Source organism: Peromyscus eremicus, chromosome 16_21, assembly GCF_949786415.1.
Source record: "Peromyscus eremicus chromosome 16_21, PerEre_H2_v1, whole genome shotgun sequence".
NCBI classification, from domain to species: domain Eukaryota; kingdom Metazoa; phylum Chordata; class Mammalia; order Rodentia; family Cricetidae; genus Peromyscus; species Peromyscus eremicus.
In genome coordinates, this window is record NC_081432.1 from 25424389 (window position 1) to 25434249 (window position 9861).

Below are 9861 nucleotides of genomic sequence, written 5' to 3' on the forward strand. Positions count from 1 at the left end.
TTCTAGAGGAGAGTCAAAGCTAGCCCACCAGGCTCCTGGGTGACTGTGTTAGACAGTTCTTTCTATCAGACTTCAGCACTTCTAATTCGAGGTCTCTGTTTTTTGCAGTCAAAGCTAAACCCTACTGATGCACACGCCTAACCAACGCTATGTTCACCAGAACATCTCCAAACAAGTCTTCATCATTTATCAGGCTTGCCTCCGCAAAGGGCATGGCAAGTCACGGGTGCAATGCTACCACCTTGCCTGGAACATGCACCTACCTGCTATTCCATGAATAGCCTCTATAACTGGACCATCCTTGTGCCCTTCCTTTTAACCATTTTATATAACCTGTGCTAACACCATTGGAATCTGGTTACCAAAAGAGTAAGAGGGAAAATGCTCAGGCTCCCTGAGCAACTGCATTCCACAGCTTACTGCATCTGCTGCCTGGGGAATGCATCACCATGGCAACAGCCACGTTGCTTAGAAACAGAGAGGCAGTGTTACCCTCACTCCCCCAGACACTTCTCAGGGAAATGGATACAGGGCAGCGCCTGTCTCTCCACTCAGCTGGGTCCCTGAGGCCTTCACTGGCATGACGTATTTGCTTCCTTACAGAGTCCTGCTTACAGAACTTGAACTGAGTTGAACTGTATAGCTCTGTGAGACCTCAACTCCAAAGAAAAGGATTCTGATAAGGTTCTTCCTGCAAATGGGTCACACATCAGATGATGAGATAAACTTCCAGATACTTAGATAAGACTGCAATATGCCTGGCCATGAGCAACACACCCTGTCCTGAAGAACAGCTCAGGCTCCAACCAGGTGAGAAGGTACAGGCAAGGCCAGAGGCACAGCGGCATAGTTCTAGAACCTCAGGCGAGCTAGTCGTTCATGGCAATCAATGCTCCACTGTTGGCCCAGCAAGTGTCAGGTTGGGAAACAGCCTCACTCACCAGCATGGACCTGCACACTGGGCCATGCAGCCTCACTCACCAGCATGGACCTGCACACTGGGCCATGCAGCCTCACTCACCAGCATGGACCTGCACAATGGGCCATGCAGCCCTGGCAAGTGGCATCACTGGAGATGACCGACCAGGCACACCCTACCAATGGGAAAACGCTGATCTGAACTTGCCGTGTGTAGCTGCTCAGAGCGAAGGTCTCAGACACAAGCATGCCGCAGCCTACAAAGTCACTCTGGCTCCCTTTGACGGAAACCTAACATTTCAACCCTCCTCTGGTGACTCGAGTTGAGGCCCAGCATTCAGGCTGGCTGCTCAGCTCTCCCACTGCTCTCACGAGGTCTAAGTCAACTTGCCTTGAGTAGAAAGCTACCTCGGGAAGGGCTGGCTATTCTGGCTGCAGCCCATGCCCATCTGCTACTGAAGGTGCCATCTAAGGCGTACTGCACGCTTCTCATGTCAATTCTTCTTTCCAGAAGTATCTTACATGTGGCCCAACAGACCAAACACAGAGGCAGCTGTGTGTTAAAACAACACCAGCCAGGTGTCGAGAGGTTTGGGGAGGAGGAGCGCAGGGCCCAGTGGTTAAGCACTGGCCTAGCATGCACAAGCCCTGGGTCCTATGCCCAGAAACGCACACAGTTGCACACGCACACACTTACACTGACACCAACAATCCACAGGAGCGAAAGCTCTCTAGAGTCTGCAGTAACTTCTACACAAGTTCGTCCCGAGGGAAAAACTTGTCTCCTTCCTGGGGTTTGTCACTAGTTTTTCATTAGCGTGCACAATGACAGACAGGTGTCATGGTGACAGTCTCATACAGCACTGCAGTCTGCCCACAGAGGTCTCCCTGCACTGCCCACTCAAATCAAACCCTGAGAACCAGAGAGAACCGCCAAGTCCTGAAAGTGTGGGGAACAAAACCACTTCCCCAAATTACAGCTGGTTCCCTTTTCAGATTCACCTCGCTTCCTGAGTCCTACAACCTACAGAAAAATCATCTCCCACAGGCATTAGAGGGGGTGTCCCTCCAGCCTGATCACAAACTACTGTGAAAGCTAGTATTTCACCAGAGCCCAAAGAGTCACACTGGATTTGTCAACTCCCAGACACAATGTCTTAATGCTAACATCAGAACACAAAATGCTTCATTTAATCCTGATAAAGATTGGATGCACCCAGCATGAGGACACGGGCCTGCAATCCCAGCTATTCAGGAGGCTGAGGCAAGAAGGTCACAAATCAAGGCGTGCGAAGCTACAGGACTAGGAGTTCAAAGCCAGCCCACGACACTTGTTAAGACTCTGTCTCAAAATAAGAGACCTGGTGGCCGGGTGGTGGCGCACGCCTTTAATCCCAGCACTCGGGAGGCAGAGCCAGGCGGATCTCTGTGAGTTCGAGGCTAACAGAGCAAGATCCAGGACAGGCACCAAAACTACACAGAGAAACCCTGTCTCCAAAAACCAAGAAAAATAAAAAATAAAAATAAAAGAGAGAGAGCGCGAGCGAGCAAGCTGGGAATGTAGCTCATCAGTAGGGAGACCGATTGCTTTAGCACAACTAGCAGGAGAGACAGGACAGAGAGAAGCAGCCAGACCAGGTATGGTGGCAAACGGCTGTAATTCCAACGGGAGAAAAGCTGAAGGAGGAGGGCTGCCATTAGTTTGAGGCCACCCATAACCACAGGAGAAGACCCTGTCTCAGTCTACTCTGTGAGCACTGAAAAAGCTAATGAGATGTAACACTACCTTTTAATTACATTTTTTTAAAGATTTATTTTACTTTCAGGTATGTGTGAGTAAAGCGCCAGCGGAGGCCAAAAGGGTACCCAGTTCATAGGAACTGGGGCTACAGCCGGTGGTGAGCTGCCATGGGGGGACTGGGAATCGAATTCAGGTCTTCTCCGAGAGCGGCCAGTGCTCTTCTTAACCACTGAGTCATCTCTCCAGTCCCTAATGACATTTATTTGTTTATACGTGCAGGCACAAACCCTCACCACAGCATGCGTGGAGAAGCCAAAGGACGACCCGTCAATTCTCTTCCTTCCACCATGCGAGTCCCAGGAACAGGACCTCGGTAGTCCAGGCTTGGTGGCAAGCGCCTGTACCCGCTGAGCCATGTCCCGGTCCCCTTTGGCACTGTTGGCATTCGGTTTCATGCACACTGCCCTCAGTCACCATCCACACCGGCACCTGACGGTGCCCAGCATTGCTGTGTAATCTTCAGACACTAATGCTCAAAGGAACACAAAGCTGTGGCAGCGTCAGGGTGGAATGAGTGAGGGGCTAGTTCCAGCGAGCAGTGGGAACTCTAAGGCCACATCTGAGCAGACTTGAAGGAACAGAGGGAGGGTATTTTCGGGGGAAGATGTACTTGAAGGAACAGAGGGAGGGTATTTTCAGGGGAAGATGTTCCAGGGAAGACCCACAAGGTCATGTACACTTAAAAAAATTATTCAACTTACTCTGTCTGTGCACACATGTGCATGCATATAAGTGGAGGTCAGACAACCTGCAAGTCAGTTCCCTCCGTCCACCATGTGAGTCCCAGGGATCAGACTCCAATCTTGGAAGCAAGCACCTTTACATGCTGGGCCATCTTACCAGCCCCCACTACCACCACCACCACCACCACCACCACCACCACCACCCCCACCCCCACCACCTCCTAACCACTTTAAACAGCTAGGGGGTATGACAACTAGACAGGAATACTGGAAGAGGAAATGAGACTCCTGGGGAACTTGGTAAAAATCTGCCCAGTTTGCAGTCTGGTCAGTAAGTTGGTGTCTTCCCCTGCCCGCCTACCCTGTAATGGCAAAGCAAACTGCAAACCAGGAAGAGATCCCTCTAGGGAGAAGCAAACGATGTACGAGACATAAATTCCTGATGCTTAACCTGAACACAAAACAGTGCACACAACTGGTAAAGCAAGCCAGGTGAAGGGTTGGTTCCAGGAGCTGGCTACACTGCATTGTTAACTGGCTTGTAAAAGCCTGGAGAGCAGAAGTGACTCACCCCTGCTGAGGCAGGAGGATCACCAATACTTCCAGACCAATCTGGGCAACACATAGTGAGTTTACAAGGCAGACAGGGCGGAGTGTGAGATGCTGTCCCATGAATGAGATCCACATGATCACAATGCACAGGGCAGGGGGTTCCGCTTCTGTGTCTGGTTATCACCCAGTCCGTGGCAGAGGAGACCAGCTGGTGGTCACTGAACAAATCATGGGGTCCACTGTACCCCCCCTTCCACTTCTCTGCCTGTCTAAAGAGACCAAGAAGCACAAACAGCCGGCATACGACCACTGCGGTTAAAGAAGGAAAAGATGAATAAATGATGGGTCTGTGGGTACAGTTCAGGGTGTGAGGTTCTGGAAAGAGGGAGAAAGGGCAGTGTATAACTGAGTGAGGCTGGGAGGAGACTTCTGTTCTCGGCTAGTCCTTAAACCTGCTTTCTGGATGCTTCTATTATTACTCAATCTCAACAGCTCACCGACTTTATGCACGGGGAAGCCAGGCTCGGGACTTGAACAGACTCACCCCAGAATCCACAGTCACTGACAGCAGGTTTAGACCCAAGTGTTTAGAAAGCGGTTGGGATCCACCGATGCCATTAAAGGCTGGCCTGGTAGCCTAACCTGGCTCAGCTACCTCCTAGTTGCTGGCTAATTACCCTACTACTAGTTTTCCTAACTCCATAATTACGCCCAGCACACACATTTTTAATAAGTTATTTAAATTTGTTGCTAATCTACAGCATCCCTTGAAACGAAAGACGTCACGGCAATCACCAAGCCAAGGGCAGAGGAGGGTCACGATGCTGGTGGGACAATAGGAATAAATAACATGCTTATCAGTGTGGAGCAGCCAACAGAACTTCACCAGGCAAACTCTCAGGGCAATGCAGGAAGAGGGTAACAATGAACGCCATGTGGCACATGAAGAAATCAGGAGATTAAGTCCCTGGCCTAAGGCCACACCAAGTTGGCAATGAGAGAGCACTCGGCTCCATACCCAGCCTGGACTACTGACTACTGAACCTGATGCCAGCCATGGCTCTGCACACGTGTAATCCCCACTTGGGAGGCAGAGGCATGATGAGGATGGCAGCAATTTCATAACAAACTCCAGGCTAGCCAAGACCAGCAAAACCCCGTCTCAAAAACCTAGACTCCAAAGGATTATATTCTGAAACCTCACTGGATTTGGAAAAAAAAAAAAATGAATAATAAATAAAGTAACTAGGCCAGGCGGTGATGACGTACACCTTTAATCCCAGCACTCGGGAGGCAGAGCCAGGCGGACCTCTGTGAGTTAGAGGCCAGCCTGATCTACAGAGTGAGATCCAGGACAGGCACCAAAACGACACGGAGAAACTCTGTCTCGAAAAACAAAACAAAACAAAACAAAAGGTAGCTAGTGCTTTTACAATAGCCAGTCCCCATACCCACCACTGTACTTACCACAGCTGGTTTTGTTCTGAGACAATTTCACAATGTAGATCAGGATGGACTCAAACTCACAAGAGCTCTGCCCCGTGCTTCTGGGTGATGAGATTAAAGGGTCTCACCATGCAGCCCTGGCTGTCCTGGAACTCTATACAGACCAGGCTGGCCTCGAACTCAAGAGATTCACCTGTCTCGGCCTCCCGAGTGCTGGGATTAAAGGCTCGTGGAACTGTGTCCTGCTGTACCCACCTTTTTAAGTGGGGAGCAGCTGAGGATCTAGCTCACTAGTAAAGTGCTTGCCTAGCACTCACAAGGTCCTGGCTTCAATGAGCAGTACCGCCACCAAATAAATTAATAAATAAAACTGTAATTTGAAATGAGGCACAGCGATAAGGTATGTGGTGGTAATGTGTTCCCCAAAATATTGTGCACCCTAATAAACTTATCTGGGATCAGAGAACAGAACAGCCACTAGATACAGAGGCTAGAAAATGGTGGCACTCGCGCCTTTAATCCTAGCACTCCAGAGGCAGAAATCCCTCTGGATCTCTGTGAGTTCAAGACCAAATTAGAAACAGCCAGGCATGGTGACTCACGCCTTTAATCCCAAGAAGTGAGCCTTTAATCCCTGGGAGTGATGGCAGAAAGCAGAAAGATATATAAGGCGTGAAGACCAGAAACTAGCAGTATTTGGCTGGTTAAGCTTTCAGGCTTTGGAGCAGCAGTTCAGCTGAGATCCATTCTGGATGAGGACTCAGAGGCTTCCAGTCTGAGTAAACAGGATCAGCTGAGGAACTGGCAAGGTGAGGTAGCTGTGGCTTGTTCTGCTTCTCTGATCTTCCAGCATTCACCTCAATACCTGGCCCTGGGTTTGTTTTTATTAATAAGAACTTTCAAGATTCATGCTACAAAGGTACACACCCATAACCTCAGGACTGGGGAGGCAGAGGCAGAGCAATCAAGATCAAAAGGAGGATCTGAGTTTAATGCCAACCCTGAGCTGGACATGGTAGTATAACACCTTCAGTCCCAGCACTCTGGATGCAGAGGTGGATCTCTGTGAGTTCAAGACCAGCCTGATCTAAATTGTGAGTTCCAGGACAATAGTGAGACCCCACCTCAAAAATAAATATATAAATAGATAGATAAATACCTATAACTCCAGTTCCAGGGGATCTGACACCCTCACACACACCCTCACACAACTTGCATGCAGGCAAAACACCCATACACATAAAATAACTAAATCTTTAAAAAAAAAAAATGAGCTGGAGTTGTGACTCAATGGAAGAGCAGGTGCTTAACTTGCACAAAGTCCTGAACTCAGTCCCCAGTACCAAGAATAAAAACAAGCAAGCAGGTCGATGTATTCAGGGCTCTCGCAAATCCAGAATACCTAGCCCATGAGAAGAGGCCCTGAGTTCAATCCCCAATGGGGGCGGATATTGAATCAGTAACTTCCTGCCTGGTGGCCAGCGGGAGAACAGGCTTAGTTAAGAGCCGAGAAGCCAATACTCTGGAATGCTTGTCAATAGCCCGCATCAAAGACCAGCCAGCCCTTATCCAAGCAGCAGGCCTTGGCCTTGGGGACTTCCCAGGCATTCTCATTAGGTAGAGCAACAGCCTGCCCTTCCTCTTCCTGTCCATTTCAGACACTGCCAGTAGCCTGGAATTCCAGTTTCCCACAAGAAAATGGAGGCGTAGAGTTCAGAGTCTAGGGTGCTTGGCTGGCATGTAAGGCCCTTGAGTGAAAAAAAAAATAAGTTGTCCTTCCCTGCGCTAGACAATTCCCTCCAACTCAAATCCAACACACTTCAGAACAACCTGTCAAATACATATCAAGAACCTGACAAGACAGGCTGGGGAGGTGGCTCAGGAGTTTTGCGGCACAAGCCCCAGGGCCTGAGTTCAGAGCCCCACACCCACATGAACTGGGAGTGGCCGCACACCCTCACCTAGTGCTGTCACTGTCTGTCGGGGCAGACACAAGGATGGCTGCCACTTGTTGGCTGCCAGCTGACCTCTCTAGTTCAGTGAGACCTGGACTCAAGGGAATAAAGAGAAGTCTAATAAAGTATGCCTGTGAGCCTTCTCTGGCCTTTGAGAGGCATGCACACCAGACACCACACAAACACACACCCAAAAAAACAGAACTGACAGAAGCTAGGCACCGTAGGGTGGCTCACACCTGTAATTCCAGCCAGCACTCCAGTATGTGAACTGGGAGGATTACGTTCAAGGTTAGCCTGCGCTGCACAGTAAGTTAGAGGCCGGCCTGCCTAGGCTACAAGCAGGAACCTGTCTTTAAACCAAAAAAAAAAAAAAAAAAAAGCTACCTTTTGCTAAACAGGATTTTCTCGGCATCATCAGCAGGTGAAACTGGGGGTTCCTGTTGCTACTCATAACTCAGGCAGGCTAGGCTACGACGCGCTGCCTCCATGTGTACAGACACTAAGGGGTTAGCCACGGCCCAAGTGACAGCTGTAATGGCGTCTCAGCTTGAGGGAGAGCATCTGCCCCACGCGGGCACCTCCGCCACCTCTCTATGCTCAGCTCACCAACCCTGACCCACTTGTTCCCACCGGAGCAGTCCCTCAACTGCACATCCTGACACTGAGATTCCCTAGAGCCAAGGTGAGCAAAGCTGTTTCCGGCAGGCAGGCCCAGACACAGCATGGGGGGGGGGGGGGGGTCAGGGGCTGCCACTGCAGGCAGCTAAGGATGCTCTGTGCTGGGCAGGCTTAGCTTGCCACCATGTCACCATTCTAGAAAGCGAATGCATGGAAATTACATCCAGCACAGAGAGTTTTTTGTTTTGTTTTGTTTTTTAATATATTTTTAAAAATTGTGTGTGTGTGTGTGTGTGTGTGTGTGCACACACACACACATGCACCTGTGTTCTGGAGATCAAAGGAAAGCCAGCCAGGAGTCAGGGCTCTCTCTGCCTCTACCATGTGGGGCTGTACACGGAGCCGAGGCCAGGCCTAGCATCAAGCACTCACCACCTGCGCTGTGGTATTTGGACAGCCCTGCCAACGGAACATGAGCAAAGAGTGAGCATCCTGAGACACCCCCCACCCCCAGCCAACAGCCGACGACTTCCGAGGCTGGGCACCTGTCCTCATTCCCTACAAAGAGGTTAAAAGGGCATTTTATTCTTTTAGCATGTCTTTACTTTCTGACTAGGTAGGAAAGGCAGTAAGACTGGATGGGCGAAGAGTAGCCCCAAACAAACATCTGTACCCTCAGGCCTTTGTGAAGATAGGACAGGACCTGGAATATGCTAAGCACCCAGGACAGCATTAAAACACAAGCCATGAAATCTCTCCAGAGTCTGAGTGGCACCCTGTAAGTCGTGCCACACTGAAGCCACAGGCCCTAAGAGCCTCAGGGAGCACACATGGGCTACAGTCACAGGCTCTCAGTGGTGGAGTCGTCCAAACAAGCTAGCGTTCTTCCAGTTATCAGTGTGACCTTGGCTACGGTATGGGCCTGGAGTTAGACCAAGGCCATCATAGGACCCTCCTACCTACCCAAGAGCTCAGGGAAGAGAGGCCCATTTAACCAGACTCTGGTCAGATGAACTGCATATGCAGATTTTTATTTTTCCAAAGAAACAATTAAGGGCTGTAGTGTGACTTGGCAGGAGGGTGCTCACCCACCATGTGTTAGAGTCCAAGTTCACAAGTGAAAAAAGAAGTCTGTTTTTGGGTGCGGGTGAATCAGAACTCACGAGGGATGGGATGACTCAAGGCCAACAGGATCAATTGCATTTCTTTGCATTTTTCTTGCAACACTATCTCAATATATAGTGGAGGCTAGCCTTGAACTTCCTGCCTAGCCCAGGCTAGCCTCAAATTCAAGATCCTCCCTATCTCAGCCGTCCAAATGCTGAAATCGCAGGCAATTTTTTTTCTTTTTCTTTTTTTTTTTTCCGGAGCTAAGAACTGAACCCAGGGCCTTGCGCCTCCAAGCACTCTACTGCTGAGCTACATCCCCAACCCCTAATTTTTTTTCTTTTAAGCACATGTAATTCCCCCCACTTAGGTGGAGGCAGGAGGATCAGGAGTTCAAGGTCATTCTCAGCTGCATAGCAAGTCCAAGGTCAGCCTGGGCTACATAAGACACTGTCATCCCCAAAAAAGGTTAAGGCCACTTTGAGCCCCCTCCTCCACTGAGTAGTTACAAGTAAACAGACCCTGAAGCTATAGTTTACTTCCTACGGTGGGTTATGACCTGAAAAGACCCGACTTGAGAGAAGCCCCTCTGTGGGGATTAAAATCTCAATTCACACCTGTCTGTGCAACGTGATGATTGAAATGAGGCTAGGTAAGGCAAGACTTATGGGGAATGATCCGCCACAGCAAACCAGGTGGCCTCTCCTAGAATCCAGGTGATGGATGCAGTGGGTCCCCTGGCGCTGCCTTGGTGACCGGCAGTGCTTTTAACAAAAAT

General features: G+C 49.8%; 1 protein-coding gene across 2 annotated transcripts in view; it reads right to left on the bottom strand.

The window, feature by feature from the left end:
* The window catches only part of Psap (prosaposin), a 32878-nt gene that overhangs the window by 18305 nt on the left and 4712 nt on the right, over positions 1-9861 (bottom strand). The window contains exon 1 of one of the 2 annotated variants that reach the window (XM_059281602.1): positions 264-368. The exons of the other annotated variant lie outside the window; for it this stretch is intronic. The gene's annotated coding sequence lies outside the window, so the exon portion shown is untranslated. Of the gene's footprint in view, positions 1-263; positions 369-9861 lie in introns of those variants that run through there. 2 annotated transcript variants of the gene reach the window in all.